Source organism: Castor canadensis, chromosome 1, assembly GCF_047511655.1.
Source record: "Castor canadensis chromosome 1, mCasCan1.hap1v2, whole genome shotgun sequence".
Classification (NCBI taxonomy): Eukaryota; Metazoa; Chordata; class Mammalia; order Rodentia; family Castoridae; genus Castor; species Castor canadensis.
This window is the reverse complement of record NC_133386.1, coordinates 154,740,915-154,759,083: the sequence shown is the minus strand read 5'-3', so window position 1 is coordinate 154,759,083 and position 18,169 is coordinate 154,740,915. Positions and strand designations below refer to the sequence as shown.

General features: G+C 42.9%; 1 protein-coding gene across 8 annotated transcripts in view; it reads left to right on the top strand.

Annotated features, from left to right (window-relative positions):
- Positions 1–1,423: 1,423 nt before the first annotated feature.
- Sox6 (SRY-box transcription factor 6) overlaps positions 1,424–18,169 on the top strand; it is a 576,267-nt gene continuing 559,521 nt past the window's right edge. For 2 of the 8 annotated variants that reach the window (XM_074042071.1, XM_074042146.1), the window contains exon 1: positions 9,351–9,533. The gene's annotated coding sequence lies outside the window, so the exon portion shown is untranslated. Of the gene's footprint in view, positions 1,564–5,878; positions 6,262–6,354; positions 6,435–6,644; positions 7,060–9,350; positions 9,534–14,628; positions 14,670–15,274; positions 15,332–18,169 lie in introns of those variants that run through there. The other 6 variants (XM_074042093.1, XM_074042083.1, XM_074042103.1 and 3 more) reach the window with 6 other exon arrangements.

Here is an 18,169-nt window from a genome sequence, read left to right as displayed (position 1 = left end):
TGTGTGTGTGTGTGTGTGTGTGTGTGTGTCCGCGTGTGTCCGCGCGCGGGCGCGGAGACGGCGGAAAGCGGTGATGGAATGGAAACCCTTGACCGAACCCGTTTGGGACGCCGCGAGCCTCCCCTACATCACCTGAGCCCGCAGGCCAAGAGACCTGATGGGTTGGGGTTTCGGGACCGCTGTGCAGTCCCAGATGCCTTGATCAGTGAACAACTGGCAGAAGGATAGAGGGTCTGGTCGCAGCCGCTAACAGTAGAAGATTTGCTAATCTCGTTTCAGTGACACCCACGATTTATGCGTGAAGAGATCTGGAAAATAAAGCCCTTCGCCGCTGTGTTTATGCTCTTCTCCTGGGTGCATGCAGCTGACCTGAGTTGTAGGAATGGTTGGGGTGGGGAAGAGAGACACAGACAGCGGAAGAATAAACGTGCGACAGTCATACAATCTTACCTCCGGGACGAAAGGACACGGTTCCTAGAACTGAAATTTCCATAGCCAGTCTGCATCCCAGCTGTTTCTCCCGTAGGCGCTTTCCTGCCTAACACCGCCTTCCGACTAACTTGGACAGTCTCGAGCTGCCCCCCTCCTTTTCTCCTCCCCCCCCCTTTTTTTTTCTTTCCAGACATTCCCTAAACTCAACCTAGGGCATATCCAGAAGTCGGTTCAGTACAGAGCTTCCATTCAATCGTGGGAGAAAAATCCCGTTTACAGTTTCTCTGAGGCAGATGGAAGAAGTAGATGGTTACAGGACTTTGGAGGGGTGCATAGGAATGGCATGGGGTGTTGGTGGCAGGGAAGGGCGATTTCTCTTAGGTCTTCCAGCTCCAGGTAAGGTTCTCAAATTCCATCTGACCAACTGCAGAGAGCTGCAGTGGAGGGTGAGAGTGGAGGGTGCTCGTCTGATTAGAGGGAGTGGAGGAGGGTGGAGTGGGAGAGAAATGGACCCTGGACAGGCTCCACAGACACACATTGTCTAGGTTGGTATCTGTGCCGGCTAAATGCTACCGCCTTCAGGAGCTTTTGAACAAGGTAGTACCCGCCAGGCTTTTCTCCCCTTCTCTATCCCCGTTTTCTATAATGTGTTTAGAAAGGAGCGAATACCCTTCTAAAATAAGTTTAAAATCTTTTTCTGACTTTCCATTTGAGATGTCAAAAAGATTAAATAAATGAAAGTTTATTTGACCTGGGAGTTTACCCAGACTCAGAGACATCTCTGGTCTTTGGCCTTATTCTAATTCCATGGTGGTAATTACCCTTCGTTTCTTTAAGTGCAATAGATTTATTGCCTTAGAGACTATGCACAGTTTGATTGAATTATTCATTTTTTTCTTTGGTGTAGACTGCATCTGGGGACTCTGATGTGACGTGTAGATTTTTTTTCAGGAACAAAGGGAATGTGGAAATGAAAGAGAGAGGGAGAGAGAGGCTGGCAGATGTAATGAGACGCGGTGAAGGTGTACGCAGACTGGCACTCCCACTCCTCCCTTCTGCTCTCACTGCAGCCCTGGGTAACTCGCAGGCTAACACAAACAGCTTTTCTCCCGCAGCCTGCCCTCTGTCACTGTAAGTACATCAGCCTTCTCTTATCAGCATGCAGATTCCAGCCACGCACTCCCTTAGCTTCGGCTTTGCACCCTAGACAGCAGAAGCACATTTGAAAATTAACTTTCCTAAGCTTGGAAAGGCATGTCTGTAAAACTTATTTTTGATTTATCTTTATTTTTCTTTGAAAAAAGTTCATGCATTTTTGCCACTTTTCCCCATCTCCTTTGTGGCGTTGTTCTGCTGCTACTGTTGTTATGGCTGGGTCTTCTCAATAGGATGAGGAGTAGATTCAAAGGCAATTTAATGTTACTCTCCATCCACTTACAGTCGAGGGACAGTACCTTGTACTTTTGCAAAATGACGTCTTAAAGAATGCAGAGCATTATTCACAGTTTGCCTTTTGTTTTTGTTGCTGAAACACGAGTTCCGACCTCTTTGAGGCACAGTCCCAAAGGCACTGTTATTTGGGCGTTTTGGTTATCTGGTTACTCCAAACTTAAATGCAGTGCGATGGGCTGCTAGACTGTTGGGATGTTTGTTATCCAGGTTTAAGGAAACCAATTGCGAAAACTTTTCTCCGTGCTGTAAAGTTTCCAACTCCTTCCCTTTTAGCTTTTACACTCTTTCACTTATTCTTCGTTTTAGCAAAAGTTCTCCTCGATGTTTTGGAGCGAATGACATTTATGATTGTCTTATTTACACAGTGGCTTTGAAGCCCTTCCTGCAAGAAGTTAGCGACCTTAACGTGAAGTCATGTAGATCTGAATTATCCGCTCGACTGCTGTAAAGAGACTTTCAAAGCGGGAATTCTAGGCTTTAACGGTCGTTAGGATTTTCGCGTGGGTGTTTTAAATATTAACTTCTCGAGCAGAATTAATTGCGTTGCCCTCCCCAAGTTCAGGGGGATCTCTCTCCAGGAACCCTGCGCGCCTTGTCTTTTGCGTGTTCGCGCCTCTTCTCTGGAGGTGCGAGGCCAAACTTAGCAAAGCCGAGTTACCTTTGCTGGTCGCGGGGCGCAGGAACACCGGGACAACGCAGAAGCAGCGATCGCTGCGGACAGGTAAGTCAGCTCCTCCCGCTCGCCCCTCCTTCTCTCCCTTCTTTTCTGGAAGCGCGCGGGGTCCTTGCGCGGTGCAGGGCTCCCATCCTCTGGAGAAGTGAATGTGTGCGCTCCAGGATCCGGCTGCAGTGTCTGGGTGTCTTCTACTAGTCCAGGGACTTCTCGGAGCCCTAAGGCTGGTGCGGACCAGGTAGAGGGGCCCACACTTCTTCCGGCTCTCCGCCTCGCCTGCTTCTTAGTATAGCCGGCGTCCGAGGCTTGAGAGGAAACCCTTAGCAAGCACCCCCGCCCCCAGGGCCACGTGTCACCCGGTGCACAGTCTGAAGAAGGAATCCAAAGTTTGGTCCGCTATATTATGGTCCGCTCCGGGTTCCGCCTTAATAATCTATTTTGGAACTAGTTTATTAGTTAAAATCTAATGTGGGTTCCTGTCGCTCCTTTTCAAATGTCGGTCGCTGCTTGGTGTTAGGGCCTTGGACCACAGAGATATTGTTAATGCCCCCTTTTTCTTCTTACTCTCGCCAGCGGCCTGTGTCTGGTCGGAGGGGTCAGTCTTGCCTCCAAGAGCCCTGAGTCTCTCTGATTTAAAGAGACGGACGTGCTGGTATTTGGAAAACCAAACCTGTCTTCGCAAATTGAAGGAACCTAGTCGCGGCCCAGTGTTTATACCCCTGATGTTTCATCACTTTCGGTGGCTCTTCCCTGAGGAATTGGGCTCTTAAATCTAATCTATCCCTCTTCTCTCTGCAGGACAGGTCATCCGATTTTGACCTCTTTAGGCTTTTGAGAAGTTTTTTGGCCCCTGTGTTTGGGTTTCAGGTCAGGCGACTGAAGAGGTTGAGGCTCAGGAACCCAGCGCTGGGCCAGGCTGAGACAATTCCCCTTTCTCTTCTCTCACATAAATGGAAGAGATTTCTAGGTTAGAAACGTATGGCTGGGCTTGCCCCTTGGTGCTCAGAGGTCAAAGAACAACCTAGCAGTTCTGGGAGTCCAGACCTACAAGGAGCTGGCCTGCAAGGTGCCCGGGATTACTCCTGTTAGGCCTCTGTGCTCTGGCGCCTGGAGGCAAACTTTCCAGCCTTGAAAGTCGCTATGAGCGATGGAGACACAAGATTTCTTGTCCGGGAACTCCTTTTTCCAACCAACCAACCAACAGTCATCAAGTCTGTTTAACTCACTGTTCCTGAACTCCTAGTCCTCAAGTATCTTATTTCCCATTGGGGCAGAAACATCTAGCTGTTCCTTCTGCCCCACTGATCCTACATGATACTCTTCAACCTGATTTTTATCTTTTTCTTTCTTTTGCCTGGAGTTTCTGTGAAACAAATATGGAGTATATATTAAGAAGCCAATATATGATTGACATCTCAGCTTCTTCCATCTTCCATCTTGCTTACTCTGTCCATTTTCTTGGAAGTTAATGTAACAAAGATGAGACTCTCCCTTTATCCCTTTGTCTGTGGGAGGTCTTCCTCATGTTGGCATTTTAGATTGCCACAAAATTTTCTGATTTTTTTCTAGTCACTGTTCCTGACCCCTTTCTCCTGGACTGTAAATCTCCTTTCACAACATCTCTTGTTTATGAGATATCTCAAAGTGGCCACCTCATATCAGTTTCTACAGTGGAAGCCTTTGCAAATCCTTTCAGGTTATGCTGGTTAGTCAGAAAGCCTCTCTCCTAGGTTTTAATCTTGATGTAGTTTTGACTCTCCAATAGTCTGTTTCTTAAATCTAGTCGGTTTCTTTGGACCTGGGTTAAGACAGGCCAACCTCACCTTGTACACACTGCCTCTTGTTAGCACTGTGGTGCTGTCAAAGCTAGTCTTCTCATCCATTTCTTTTATTCTGCATCTCAATTATCTGATATCACCATTACTCCCCTCTTTTCCTGGTTCTCCATCTTTTTTTTTTTTTATTGCACTCAAAGTTTCAGGTCTCTGCTCCTTTAGGCCATTTTCTGCCCTTCAAATCTTCAATCTATCCTATGCATGAATCAAAGGGAATCTTTAATTTTTGTAGGGTCTGGGGGGTCTTTTATTAACATAATTTTCTGTGTCTTACTTATGCAATTTTATGTGCTATCCTGGGTGACTTGAAATTCTTTTCATCTTCTATAACCTCCAAGCTATTCTTCTTGAAATTGTTTCTCCAAATATTTTCCTTTACAAAGTTGAAGTAATACACATATATCACCCACTCAATTCCATGAAGCACAGATTTATCCCTATAAAAAATGTGGAACTATTTTATTTATTGTTAAAAAGGTATAAATTCTTTTTGGTAGTTTGTCCATATCTTGTTATATATAACAATTTTAATCCACAAACTCCAGCATCCATATGGTCTACAGAAACTGCCACCTACATAAATTAGGAGGCTGCATGTCAATAACTTTCTTTCAATCTCTCCTCCTGCCTTTTAAAGTAAGTTTCTCTTTCCCCATTTTCTGAGATTTTACCAACAGATGGTTTCATCAGCTCTGCTTCCTGCATCTCTTTCTTTTCTTTCCTTTGACTACTTCTCTTTTTTCAATCGTTCCTGTTATTCATCCTAATGTTCATTCACCTTCCTTTCCTTCTTCTTGGTCAGATTCGATTTCTGTCTTTCCCTTTCTATGTTTCTCCCATGACTCACTTTTGTGGTCCAGTTCTGTATGTCCGGACTTCTTAACATTCAGCCCATGCCTCCTGTCACCTAACTTTTTTAAGGCATAACTTATCATCCCTACATTTTTCTCTCCCATTGGCCTGCCTCACTTCTTTCAGTTTCTTCCTTTTCCCCCCCTCCCCAGATGCCTACCTTTCCCTCCCCTTCAGTTTGCCTTTATCTTGATTCGTCCTCCAGCAGTCCCAGCCCTAATAGCGCTCCTTTGATCCTTTCTCTTCAGCCTTACTCTTTTCCACCTAATACTTGTCCCTATTTCCCTCTGACCCCGACTAGCCCTCTTTCTTTGTCCCCTCCCAGTCCTCTTCTAGTAGTCGCTTTACTCTCTAGGCGTTTTCTCTTAATTCCAACCTCCAGTCTCGCTGGTCTCTCTGCCCTCTTCTCTTGGCGGCTCTCTCTTGCCTCTGCCTCCCGCTCTCCCCTCCTTCTTCTTCCCCCAGCCCTTCCCCCTCCCTCCCAGCTTCCCCGCCTGGCTTGCTGCCTCCCTCGCCTCTTGTCTCATCTTGCCTGTGTTGTCTGGGAGGGGAGCCCTGCCTCCTCTCCCTCGCTCAGATCAATGCCCTGGCCACTCACTTTCTGATGTTGCACGACGGGAAATGCTTTGAATACTTACGACATGGCCGCTCACACTGATTGCCAAGATTGACAGCACTAACCATCGCCTTCACTTGTTTCAGGGGGGAAGCCCCTAGTCACCCCGCACAGCGCGCACCTCCTGGCACCCCGGCGGCAAACTTGTGCAGCTCAGCGCTCCCCCCGCCCGGGACAGGACACCCCCGCCGACTTGAGTTAACGGGCTGCGGGGCCGCCACGCTCGGGGGTTCTGCTCCCTTGCTCCCTGGGCTGTGCTAATTGACCTAGCATCAACTCCCTTTCCTTTATTTATTTATTTTTTTATTTGTTATCTTTCCCTTTTTCTTTAATGCCATTTACTCCCGCGGCGCAGCGCACAAGGAGCCCTCCCGTGAGGTACCATCCTGGAGCCCGCCCAGGTAACCGGGACGGAGCGAGCGATTTAGAGAGCGAGGGAGGCAGAGCGAGAGCGCGCGGCCCGTTTGTGAGCTACCTGTTGGGGAGTCGGAGGGGGTCGGGGACAGGAACCCAGGCCGGGCCCCAGCGCTGGCCCCCGGAGCCTCCTACTCCTGCCCTTCCTGGCAGCACCCGGGTTAGTTTCTTGGAGCTGGGACTGAGGGGCTGGGGTAGGACCGGCGGAGGGACAGCAGCAGAGCGAGCGGAGCCCTGAGAGGGCGCGGGCTCCCGGGAGCCGCAGCTGCCCAGCCGGGGCGGGTTTCCGTCCTTGGCTGGGGAGGGGAGGCGGGGAGGAGCGGGAGGAGGGCGCTCAGCTGGGCGGACGCTGCGGGGGAGTGGAGGTAGAGAAAGGGCCCGAGCGCCGCCGCTCGCTGGTGGACGCGCGGATCCCCAGGATGCGTCCCCTCTCGGAGAGTTGTGCCTTGTTCCGGAGGCGGTGACAGATCTGCGTGGCGGGCTTCTGGTTTTCTTGCCCCCCCACCCCCAAAATCCACTCCGAGAAAACACATGTTGTAGCTGTAGATAACTGTGCGTAGGACACTAAGGCAAAAGGGCAGGGAGAGACAGACAACGCAACCTTTGACAACAGAAAGCTGTTATCGCCATCCTAAGTATTCGTCCGGAAATCTGCCCTCTCGGCCCACCTCATTCCTCCACCTCCGCCTCCCCGAATAGACACTCTAGCCTATGTAACTGGGAATGGTTGAAAACGGAGTCAGGTGGCTTAGAGAATGAATTTTTAAGTCTCCGTGAAGTTTGAGGTAGGTATTCCATGGAAGTTCGCGCAAGTATGTGATGGAGGAAGCTTGTGTGCCTGCGTGTGTAGTCTCTCTCTCTCTCTCTCTCTCTCTCTCAGCGTGTATGCTCTCAGGGTTCAGATGGGACTCTTGGGTGGTAGTGCCATTTTTGCCCACAAGAGGGCAACATCCCGAGGGCTTTGTGAACGTTGAATCTCGTCTATAGCTGCAGGCTTGCTTGGCTTTGGAGAAAGTTATAACGAAACTTTCAAAGTGATATCACATCTTATTTTGTGATACTAAAAAAGTAACAAAAAAGAAAGGAGGAAAAAAGAGAATTGAAGAAAGAAGAGAAGAAGAGAAAAGAGGCAGCCAGCCTACCCTGGGGAGTCCCAGTCACACCGAGACTAGGGGGAGGGCTGTTGTAATTGTGGGTTTGGCCGACTGACGACTGAAGTGCCCTCCTCGGCTGTCTTAGTTGTAGCCGGAGGTCATGTAAATCGACCTTAAAAGAATGTATAAGCCATAAATTAAAGTAAACCCTTACCCAAGGGCTGATCCATATGTAGACAATAGCCAACCTGGGCAAAACGGGATTCCTTTACGAGCAGACCTAAACTGCATCCCCCCCGCCCCCCAAAGAATAGAGACTAAATGCAAAGTAAGTTTCCTAGTGAATATTTTGTTTTCTTGAAAAGCGTTGAATTGGTTCGCCTTGTGACTGTGATGCCATAGTTTTCGGAGCGCTTCAGTATCAGCCAGGATGACAATCGGAGTGCGGGAGGTCGGGAGGACCCTCTGAGCTTCTGAGCTTCTTAAGCATACCCCACCCCCATTTTGGTTAGAAACTTTGGCTGTTTGTGGGATTTGACGCTGGCCTAGGGCGGGCGGGAATGGAGGATCTCCGCCGCTTTCTCTGCCGGGGTGAAGTTTACTCGGAGGAATTTCTAAAGAAAACCCGGGTCGCTAGAAAACGCGTGCGCGCTCTCCTCTCACCCTCACCCCGCAGCCGCTCCGCCGCAACTTTCCTGGGACTAGGCGCGAGTTGTCTTCACTTCCCTTTGCTTTTCTCTGTCCCCCTCCCCCGACCCATTACTGGACATTACTTTTTATGATCTTTTCAGGAATAAACAAACTGAACTCCAAGACAATCCGAAGCCCAAGTGCTAGTCTGTGGTCCTCTTTGCCCAGGACGCCTAGGCGGTGGGTGCCTGGCCCGATGGGGGCGTGGGTGAGGGGCCGCCCAGCCCGGCCCCACGCGGGTTCGGCCTCAGAGTCCGCCAGGCCGGCGCACAGTCACCGCACAATTCTTCCCCCGCCTTCCGTCCTTCTCGGCTCCCTGCCGGCTCCGGTTGCCCGCTGCCCGCGGCGGCCCGGCCGAGGTCTGCTGCTCCGGGCTCTGCCCAGGGCCGGGGGCGGTGCTGCCTCCCGCCCCCGGCCCCGGCCAGAGCCTGGCCTCTCCGAGGAGCTGCTTTCTCCTTTCTCCCTTAAAGGGCCGGGCGGAGAAGGAACGGGGCTGTGCAAAGGCTGCTGGGGTTGCACTCGGGCGCTAGGAGGAGCGGCCCAGGGCTGCGGAGGCCAGATTAGCCCTGCGCCCGGCTGTCTCCCGGACGCTCCGCAGTGTTTTAAGATTAAAAAAAAAAAAAAATTGGTGTGTTCGGAGCAGATAAAAGGTGGCTGTTGTCGGTGTGCTTGGAGTTTTACTTAACCTGTCTTAAGCTGACCAAGTTTGAAAATCGTTTGTTTGTATGAATTGCCAGATATTGGATGCCGCTTCTATTTGAGGACTAAAAATAAGTCAAGACTTTTCGACTGGGCTGGAGGGACTGGGCTGTTAGCAAGATGGGCTGTCCTGGGATGCTTTCCTGTGAGGCCGCACTTGAAGTTTCGGTGGTCTGGAGATAGATGGCCCCGAAGCTGTCCTTGCGGCGAACTGACGGGGCTCTGGACCTCCCGCTGCTCTGTCAGTCGGGCGCTAGGATGACGTCCCTGTCCCGGGCGCTGGTCTCCGGCGCGCACTTCGGCGACTCGGCTTTTGGCCCGGGTGGGGTGGCGCAACCAGCAACTCAGTGGAGCAGGGACGAGAGAACCCCTTTCCCTCACATCCCCGCCCACCAGGGTCTATTCTCTACGGTCCTTAGTAGTCACACGCCCAGGTTCTCCCACCCCCCCTCCCCAGGTCCTGAGGAGAACGCAGCCCCGCCCAGTCTATTTCTAGAAGGTGGGTTTGGTGAATAAAAAGGTCAAGTGGTTGGGTCCGCGAGCTGGTCCATGTTGAGGGGGGACAGGACGGACACCTGGCAAGGCCCGCCCCGCCTGTCCCCCCCGCCCCCCGCGCCGGCCCTCCTGCCAGCGGCTGGCCTCCCTAGGCCACATTCTTGCACTAAGTGCGAGAGGCGGTGGGAAAAGCAATCCTGAACCGGCCCACAGCCGGCGAAGCTGATCCCGCGATGGCATTTTGTTTTGAACAGTTGCTGGGGTTGACGTTTCCTCATAAGGTAAGGTGTCACTGGACAGTCGGCTGCCCAAATGCCACATGTATAATTAGCCTGCGCACTCAGCACCTTGTCCCCGAGGCCCTTAGGCACGGGCTTGGCTGACCTGATCCTCTCAGCTTCTTTCTGGGCTACAGGATTCCCAAGGGAGGGCTGAACCGGCCAGGACAGCCTCGAGAGGCCCTGGCAGGGAAGACTTTGACAGTGTAGTCTTATCTTTGATTTTTGTCTTTCTTTTCTTCTCTATTTTCTCTGTTTTCGGCTGAGCGGGAACTACTGGTTAAGAGGGGATACCCAAGATCAGCGGTAGAGTGCAGACTGGGTGGGTAAGGGAGCTACAGAGAGAATCTGGCAATATTCTTCTCCACACTCCGCCCTGCGAGAGGGCAGCTAGTGTCCCTACCTGCACTAATCCACTAGGACCAGCCAGTCTTGGCATTGTATATCCTTGGCTTGGGTAGAGACTTCAGGCTTCCAGTTTAGACTGTTCACCTGTCTCTGTGCTTCCCCCCACTCCCGGAGGCCTCTCTGCAAGTTAGTAGTGTCTGTGCCCTGATTGCAGCCTCTGATTCCCTGTTCAGGCCTAGCCACTTGGGGCTGCTAGTGATCCTGTGGGGGAGCCTGGAAAAATTCGTATTCTTTCTCTCTCCCCCTCACTCCCTCCATCCCCCCTCAGTTCAGCTTGGAGCTCTGAGGAGCAGTGTCTAGTCCTCTCTGTCAGGCCAGATTGGTGCTTGAGCTTACTACTTAGCTTCCCAGATCCCAGCCTTAGGTCAGCTTTACCCCACTCTGTGGCAGAGAACAGATTTCTTCAGCCGTGAACATGACCTTCCCTCTGTCACCCTGTGCAGTCACTGTGGAATTCAACACTCAGCATTAGGCACTTGCATCATTCTCCCTCCTCCCCTTGTTTTCAGGCCACTCAGATATGCATGATACCTACTAGAAGATTCTCTTTATTTCAAAACAAACAAGCAAACAACCTAAATCTTCCGCAAGTTTAATGGGACAAGGTTAGCTTTTCTATGGCAGCAAGGGTGTTCTTTTCTTGGTGGGAAGTAGGGACATGGTTTATTAAGTTTCATTTGCTTTTTATTGAACCAATGCAATATTTTCTTATAGCAGCAGAAAAGTTATGGCTGATTTTTTTCAACTCTTTCAGCTTACAAATGTATTATCTATGCACTTTTGAGCGTATCTTTTTGAATACACATATGTAAGCACGTGGGTAGGCAAAATAGTAGATTTTTTCTTCTACATTTTTGAAAACCTCATAAACTGAGAGATTCTTCCTATTCTTAAAAAAAAGAGCAGACAACCAAAAACATCTTTCAAATTTTGAAATGTGCACCACCTTACTAGATCTATGACCAAAGATAGTAAGTAACCAAGATCAAGTGTAGATTGCTAATTCCTTGCAAACTGACATCCTTGGTTACTTTTCTCATTTACTACCAGCACCTCCTTCCCCTCTGCTCTTCCATATTCCTTTAGTTATAGTAGCAAAACTAGGCACCTTTTCATTATGTATCCTGATTATTGTTGCTTTTATTTATTGTATTAGGAGTGATGAGAAGGAACTTTCTTTTGGTGATATATACCTTTTAAAATGCAAAAATTTGATTTTTTTATTATGGCATATTGTGTGCAACTACAACACTCATTATTATAAAATAAATGTAAATATAGTTAATAAAGCTGTATGGAGCACCTGTGTCTTAAAGAGGACTCTATAATGAGTTCAGTAACTGAATACCTAGTGAGATTCAGTAGGAATGTTATATTGTAACAGAAAACAACAGATGCATTTCTTTTACAGCAGAAATGTATATATTCACATTATGCTAACATAATTAGCAAGTCTTCCTTTTATAAAGCTTTAAAATATATTACTTTAAGCCCATAAATGATAAAATTCAGTGACATTGTTGAGATTTTGTCTTTCTATTTGGCCTGTTTTTGGTTGTTGTCACTGATCAAATTGCTACATATATCCATCCATCTCATATTGAAGAAATCAATGATGTTTAAAATAATTCTCTTTCAATTAGTAGAATAAATTCTGAAATGAATGAATTTTCTTTTGAATAAAACTTAATATGCATTAGCTTTAACCCTTTTAATTTTTTCTATATTTTCCAGCTTTTTTAGGTTTTATACCTCTTTCCATGTTTGAAAGAATTCTCTTGTTAGTGAAAGAATCACTATTTAAAAACAGCATTCTATGAAAGTGTAGTACAGTATAACTAAAATTTTTATTTATCTGAGAACTTTGTGTTTAAATATAGTTCAAGGATACATATATATCAGTTGATGTTTTTGAAGTCAAGTGAAACATTCCGTCAAGCTCCTATGTCTGAGAGTACCATATCAGGCACAGACAGGTACTAGAAATGATAAAACACAGATAACTTGCTGTAAGATGATTTGCAGATGGGATGCATTATCTGCTGTCATGCAGTTCTATGGGTCATATTACCATTTTCTTTTGCAAAATTAATCCAGGTTATTTCAGAATTCTCTAATGATGTGGGGATATGAGATTTAATGAGAACAGATTTTATTATAGAAACTTGCTAAAAATGAACAAAACAAATATTCATTGCTTTTTAGAGGAAGAAATGGACCATGTTTGAGTTTGGATTGATTCCGGTTTAAGAAATATGGCTCTCCCTATCATTGTTTTCTAACAAGGAAAATAAGGCTCCAGAATATTTTATGTCCCCAAGCAGATTCCATATTTTCTACTGATTATACCATAACTGTCAAAATTTCCTAGTAAAAAAAAACAACTAGTGCTCTGATAGAATATATGAAAAGCAATTTTGATTAGCTATGAGCCCATTTTAAATGTGGAGCATGTCCTTTTTGCTTAAAGTTTTTCAATTGTGATCTGAAAACTAATTGTTTTGGTGAGAGTTAAATCAGAAATGCTCATCATCCTCTCTTTATATATTAATTATTCATTCTTAGGAAGAGTGGTTTTATTTGCCTTGTTCTGTGGAAGAGGGTAAAGCTTTTCAGCTAATTATTTTGTTTAGACATTTAGTCAAACTGGAATAGTTCAAAATTTGCATTACGGTTTTGATAGAGCTTTTCAAGTTTTAAGTATCTGATTGTCATAGTTTGTACAGGAATATCAATTGAAGAATGTGGATGGAGGTTGATAAAATGGAGTATCACTTCAATCTACTATAGAGTTTTTCACTTCCAAAAAAGGATGCTGGTCTATTTTTCCTCAAATCTGTGGTAGTCCCAAAGAAGGGAACATGAAACCCTAAAACCTCAGAGAAGCAGTATTGATTCAATTCTTAACTGAAAATCCTTCCTATCATTGCTCAAAATATCCAACTTTACACCAGTATTAGCCATTCTTTTTATAGTGACACTATGCTTAGTAAAAAACTTCTAAGCACTGAGGTCAGGTGTTGAGATTGGATTCTAGTTTATTTTTTATGAATCAGATAAAGATTTCTGTGCATGAGACCATATGTGAAGATGAGAGAACAAGAAGATTTCCATATCAAAGGCAATATATCTGAGGCTGCATGGTAATTAAAATGCAGTGGTTTGGACTCTGTGCACCAGCACTTAAGCAGAGCATTGCCGAGACCTTGTGCATCATGCAGGCGGTTGTCTCTTGCATACTTCTTGAAATACACTTATAATTTTGTACAAACATTTATGACAGTCCACACTTTTCTGTGGATAATTTGTATTTCATCCAAACCATTCAAAGTAGAAGTTATTTTTTTGAGCTACCCCCTCATTATGGCTTTTGTGCATCAACTATTTTTGTTCTAGTTGTTTGTATTTCCTTTTACCAGAATGATAGTTTATGTTCAAAATCTCTTCTTCCTCCTCTAAGACCCTTAATGTATCACTCATTTTACTATTCACTCAAAAAACTTTCATTTTTAGGAAAGATATGAGTTTCTACTTTTTAATGCTCATATATTTAATAATCTTCACTAACTTACATGGTACATAATATTGGAAAAATACCTTTTCAAAATGCTTAAGGAAGAATTCTGAGATACTCCTTTTTTACTTTTTAACAGCATGAAAATAGTGGCATTCTCTTTGACACTTTAACTGAAAAGCGATCATTTGAAAGTACAGAAATCTGTATATTTATCTAATGAGTCATTGCTTAGCATTTATAGGGAAATATCTTAACCTGTTGGGGATAGAATAGTGATATAGTGAAAACTGATGAGGGTAGAAGAGTGAAATTAAAACAATCCATCAGTTGGTACTCTAATGTTGTATATATTTTAGAAATTTTTGCATGTTTGGCAACCAGCTTGAATTTGCTGCCCTGTAATTTTCTGGATTTTCTATTTCTGTATATTTTTCTCTGTCTATGAACATTCTACTGTGGTATGTGTGGCAAGGAATTCACTGGTGTATTTTATTTACTAAGCTCCATGGTCTATAAAGCTTTTAAAAGATTTTTCTGGATTTAAGCATCATGTATTGAAGCCTAATAAGATATTTTGAATCCTTTAAGAATTTTGTGTGTTTTAGCTATTCTGAATCAAATTACTTATGTATATTGAGTAAATGCTTTTCTTTGATTACATGTATAAATTTGTTATGACCATTTATAGTCATAATAAATATAAGATAAATGTATTATATAATGTACACATTAGAGTATGCAAGCATTGCATACTCATTTCAAGTTCTCTTGATCTCTTTTTTCTTTAAAATATCCTAAGACACCCCTTTAAATGATCTTTTATTCTTGCTACCTTTGATAATTTGTTGTTTCTAGTCATTGTAAAGAGACAAATTGAATTGTCTGTCTGAATATATTCTTAAATGCAAAAAGGAACTTTAATGCTGTTTGTGATTTTGCCTTCACTGAACACAATTGCTGATTTTTTGAAAAAGTAGTTCCTTGAAATTAGACAAAGAAAATTAAATGTGCTTTATTTTCCAAGACTACAGAAGCTTAATGTGTGGAAAAAAGAAAATGCAACATGTTAAAAAAGTGAAGAGTAGAAGCATCTTAGGCATGGTTGCAAATGTTTCCTTTTGCACTGTACAAAGAGATGATTGGTGATGTGATTGAGCCCTTATTAATTTCTAGGTACCCTGAATGGCATCTTTGAAGCCAGGAGCCTTTGCTTTGTAAGGATTTTTTTTTCTATTGAAGATACTAATATTTGGTATGTGGGGACATTTAAGCAAAAAATTGTTTTGGTGCTAAGAAGATCATTGGTAGAAGTGGGTAAGAATGTCCTTAACTTGTAAAAAATAGCTCATTGTTCTTGTTTTGGGGAGGAATATCAAAGGACAAGGTATTATTTTCTCAGAAATAGGAATATTAAAGTAATATTGTTATTGCATCACCAATACTCTCCTACTGTCCCCATGGTCATTGAACCTTCTACGTATGATAAGTCAGCACTCCCAATATATCCATACTATGATCCCTCAGCCTCAGTTTATTTACCTGTAAAATGGAAGCAGTAATAATATCTACCTTATAGAATTACTGTGAGGATTAAATAAGATGAATGTAAAGCACTAAGCTTAGGAGCTTGTATAAAATGAACATTTAATACATGTTTTCTGTCACTGTTGAAGTTGTACTAAGTATTATACAGACTTGTCTTCCCATTCCAGCTTTACTACATACTTGCCATTTAATATTTGGAAAGTTACATAACCTGCTTCTTTTCCTCTTATACAAAATAGAGACAGCAATGCAAGCTCTTTTATTTCTTTCCTAGAAAGAAGAATTCATCTGAATTCTAGAAGACTTGGGATAGAATCCCAAGTGAGTAAAGGTAGGGTCTTGATGTACAGCCCTAAATTTTTTTTTTAAATAAAACTCTGATCCTAAGGACTTGGAGAGATTTTGGAATGTCATTTCATCTGTCATTCTCAGTGCAGTATTGATATCCTTTCCTATTCTAACCAGTTAAAAGGCTCTTTTATTTTATATGCCTTCAGAGAAGGAGATTTTATAATTTTCTTTGGTTATGTTATATAAATGATGAACACCAGGGAGTTCTTTTTGCCCACTATACACAGTTCTTTCTGTTTTCTCTTGCTTTTAAGAAAAAAAAGTAAACATTTTGCTTTTTGAATGATAAACCTGTATGTGTAAAGACCAAAATTAGCCTTCTAATTTTTATCTGTTGGATCTTTCCTTTTACATCTTATTTCCTAAACTAGTTGTATGACCTTGGAAAAGTTATGCAAACTTTTCAAGTTTTGATTTCCTCATTTAAAAAATGAGATGGTGATAGAATTTATCATAGAGTTGTTGGGAAGATTAAATTTAAAGATACTGCACTTAAAAGTGTGGAAAACAGTTCTGGACAACTGTTTTAGGATAAATGGACAATAATTATATAATCAGCACTAGAATTATGGCATGAGAAGGGCTCTTAATTCTCTTATGTTTTATAGAACTTTCTAGTTTTTAAAGTGCTTTCAAATTCATTGCCTCATTCAATAAAAGGTATGCAGGATAGATAAACTTACCAGTCATACTGTCTAACTTCCTACTTGATATGAATAAATGTTCCAATTGGGTTTTGCTTCAGGATATTATTTACTCCAAACAAAGCTTGTATGAAATAAATCAGGACTGGCTTTTTTTGGCCTTCTTGTTTTCCGAATCTTTGATAGAATGTCATTGCTCATTTATTTTATCCTCATGCTTACTTCCAGAGGCAAGCCATTGCTGTATTTAACATACACCAGCATAAATGAACAATATCATGTTGAGCCAGAAGCATTCAGCTTTGGTTCTGTGAGTCTCTGGTTAATAAAAAACAGAAAATGACAACTATTATGTAATACATGTGGCTACTTTGAGAGATAACAATCTTTCAAAATATGCTGTTCATGAGAGAGGATTAATGAAAGGGTCCTTGATGGTAAAAAGGTTGGGAACCATTTGATTATATGATGATAATGCACGATCATGGAGAGAAGCTATGAATATAGTTGATTCTAGGCAGTGTGCTAATTATTATAATGAAGATATGTATAAGAGCAGAAGTGTCTGTGTCAGGGAGAGCTTCTAATAGGAGTTGGCCTTTGATCTGTGATTTAAAGGAGGATTAGGAGTAGGCTTAAGGTAACATCCTAAAGAATATTGAACATGGGGGACATGTGATATTATTACTTACTGTTCAGCAAGTCTGACCATAAAATGTCTCATACTTGTGGCTGTGACTTCTGGAAAGGCTATCTCTGCTGTAAATGTGATATGGTCATAGGCCAGCAGCTTAGCCACTGCACTTCTTTTTCTGAAGTGAATTGCTGAGTTTTGTGCTAAGAAAATATATTTTAAGGTACAAAGGAACCTTTCAAGTTACAGCTTTCCTTCAAATTTGTCAGGTAGGTATGAAAATCAAAATAAGTGGTTTATTAATGTATGAACCATTCAGGGCCATATTTTTTTTCATTTAAAAAACATGGTCTTTGAGAAAGAGGTTTCTCTGGAAACTTTCAGATCTGGGTGTTGTTTCTGAATTTCCCTTATTTGTTACATGTATTTAAGTGCCTTGTCTTTACAATTAAGTTGATTTAAACTGTAAAGCTGATATATTTCATAACTTCTAAATTTATTTATGAGCATAAATTAATCCTCAGTGATTTGAACTTTTTTGAAGAAATGCAGATTGTTATTATGCAATGGTAATGATGAAAGAGTTGAGTAGCAGTAGTAGTAGCAACAATCTCTCTCTACTCCTGATAAAACTTTCAAATGGGGATCATAATCCACTACTAGTTTTATAATCACATATTTTATAACTTTGAAACTTATATTTTATAATTTTTCAAAAACCTTTTCTGGGAGCCCATAGGTTTCCTTGTTTGTTTTTCATTTGGAACTTCTTTGGTGTTTAATAACTTGCTTCTCTAAATTAAACACATGTATCGAGATATTGCAGCTTACATCATTTGTGACATAATCATGTTCTGAGAAGGGACTGGTGGATAGGTCACTGAAGTGATGGCCCTAGTTTCCAATGACCTTAACGTTTTATTGTCTTTACCACTGTTTTTTTGGCATCTGGAGACTTGTATTATTAATAATATGAAAAAAAGACGAAATCTCTAATTAGAAAGAAAGTATCTAAAGCTGATTCAAGGAGGGGGAAAAAGATGTGAAATTTATGGAAAGTAGTGTAAAAACATACCCTTAGTCTTAGTAAAATTACTTGTGATGCTTTTAAGGACATTTTCCTTTAAAACTTTCAGTTGAGTTTATAATAAGAAGCAAAAACCCAAACAAAAAATAAATTGAAATAATATGGCAGCTGAGGAACATTTAAATAGCTCGGAATATAGCACATTAGTTAACTAAGTCTCAGGAGTATTTTCACTTTTGAGTCTGAAGACTGAAATATACACTAGAGAAAATTTTGAATATTTAAAAATATCAAGAACTATAGTTCTCTCCCTCTATAAAAATTCTCACTAAAAATAGATACATTTGGGTCTAAAAAGGAATTTGGTTCTTGGAACCTCTAAATGTTATAACATCATATTTAATTTTAATTTTTAAGTATAATATTCTTAGCATTATTAAAAGAAATTGCCAGCCTTTCTGAGGTAAAACCCTTAACGTTTTTATAACAATAGGCCCAGAAAATGCCTTCATT